Source organism: Penaeus monodon, chromosome 8, assembly GCF_015228065.2.
Source record: "Penaeus monodon isolate SGIC_2016 chromosome 8, NSTDA_Pmon_1, whole genome shotgun sequence".
Classification (NCBI taxonomy): domain Eukaryota; kingdom Metazoa; phylum Arthropoda; class Malacostraca; order Decapoda; family Penaeidae; genus Penaeus; species Penaeus monodon.
In genome coordinates this window covers 42,884,019-42,886,518 of record NC_051393.1, presented here as the reverse complement: position 1 = coordinate 42,886,518, position 2,500 = coordinate 42,884,019, and positions in this window count along the sequence as shown.

The following is a 2,500-nucleotide window of genomic DNA, read 5'->3' as shown; positions in this document are numbered from 1 at the left end:
CTTGTGTAGGTTTGTGCAGGTGGAAGTTGGTCTATTTTGGGGTTGTTAATTATACATGTGTAGGTACGTGAGTGTTCGTAATACAATCTGTGAATTAATATCGAATGTCTAATACATTAACAGTATTATATGTGGGGCAAGTACAGTAGATCAGTTTTACTCTGTGTGTGTGTGTGTGTTTGTGTGTGTGTGTGTGTGTGTGTGTGTGTGTGTGTGTGTGTGTGTGCGTGTGTGTGTGTGTGTGTGTGTGTGTGTGTGTGTGTGTGTGTGTGTGTGTGTGTGTGTGTGTGTGTGTGTGGTTTTGATAAATGATAGCGACCAGAGGTCACAGGCCGAAATAGTCATAAAAGCTAATGTATGTGTGTGGAAGTGAGAGAGAGAGAGAGAGAGAGAGAGAGAGAGAGAGAGAGAGAGAGAGAGAGAGAGAGAGAGAGAGAGAGAGAGAATTCCTAAGGTAATGAAATGTAAAGCCAACAACCTCTGTTTGAGAAGCATGCAGATGTCAAAAACCGATATGTCTACAAAACACAATCTACTATATTAAGTAAAACAATCTATTAATGCAATACTCTCCATATCTTGTAAATGCAACTTAGTCCTCCGTATGCATGCAAATGATAATCTCGATGGGAATACTTTTTCCTTCACAGATTCTCGCAAAACTAAGAAGCAAATCATCGCGCTAAGCAATTCCTCCAACTAAACTTTACACCGAGCCTAGGCAAAAGAACCTGCAGTATTTGGACGTCAAGAAAAGACTTCAAAAATTAAATTCTTCAACAGCGTCTGCAGCCTCCGAGACCCAGGCGGGGATCTTAGTCTGAAGCAACGACTCATCTCACTGTGAGTGGTGATGGGAGGGCTGGCTTCTGAAGGGGCTCACGAAGGGGGTCGGGGGTAGGAGAGGAAGAACACTGCGCCAGAGGATCACCATCGTCTCAGGGAGAAACGACCACGGTAGCAGATTGAAGATCTTAGATCTCTGCCTCTCGCCTCTCTCTCTCCTCTCTCTCTCTTCCGTTCGTTGTAGTCTACCTCTTTCTTGCTCTCTTTCTTCTCTTTGTTGAATTGCTTTTCTGTCTTTTTTTTGTGTGTGTGTCTTTCTTTCTGTTCCTCTGTTTCACTTTCTTTCTGGCTTTCTCTCTTTCTGGCGTTGTCTTTCCTTTCAATTTATTTTTCATTCTTTCTCAATATAAAACGCGTCTGTATTTTTAATCACTTTTCTCAGACCATAGTTCGTCTTATCTTTTTATCTTTCTTTTATGGAGACATACAGAACATATATGCGCAGAAACGCATAAAGTTACAAGCATATATATATATATATATATATATATATATATATATAAAATATATTATATATATATATATATATATATATATATATATATATATGTATATATATATTTGTATATATATATATATATATACATATATATATATATATATATATATATATATATATATATGTTTGTGTATATATGTATATATATATATATATATATATATATATATATATATAAATCTATATATTTGTGTATATATATATATATATATATATATATATATATATATATATATATATATATATATATATATGTGTGTGTGTGTGTGTGTGTGTGTGTGTGTGTGTGTGTGTGTGTGTGTGTGTGTGTGTGTGTGTGTGTGTCTGTATGTGTGCATATAAATCCATATATAGATAAATAGATAGTTGGAGAGAGATGAGTGTGTGTAGTAAAATGAAATGGAAATAGCCTTGTCATTTTTCTTATCAACTTACCCATCCGTATAGTTTAGTATATAACTTAAAAAGAACATAGCACTGGGCTTTAAATCCCATCCATAATTCTTTGGAAGCACATGTGATGACTCGTCGCTCTAGACTGGGTCATCACACCTGTTATTAGGTAATTCGGTCTAAGAAAAAAACAAAAAAATAATTCAATGTTGCTTTCCTTTTGCAACATGAATTAATTGACAACAGTTGCTAGCACAGGCGTTAATTGTGGCGGATATGAACAAATAACCGGAAAGCTTTTATGTTTTGTTTTTTTAACAACTAATTGGAATATTGTAACTTTGGGTATATTTTCCATTAAAAATCGTGATATGGAGGTCAAATATTTCACTGTCAAATATACGCGGACACAGAGAATACAAAAAATAATGGTCTGTTATCCAAATACTAGGTTATTAAAATCTAAAACGAATGACAATTACATGTGAAAAAATAGGGAAAACTTTCTACAGCAAAAAGAAGAAGAAGAAAAAAATCTGCACACCTTATATAAATGTATCTCTACCATCATGACGTGATGTTCAGGCATGACGGACCGAGAACACTCTGGCAGAAGCAACCGCAATATCAGGAGATCTTGGGTCCGGTCCTCCTTTTTTCTGCTGGTCTTTCTCCTCTTTCGGAAACTTCTGTCTCCCACGCTTTCAGCATAAACACACTTACACGCAAAATTGGTGTATTTTTCTCTGACTTATATATTTT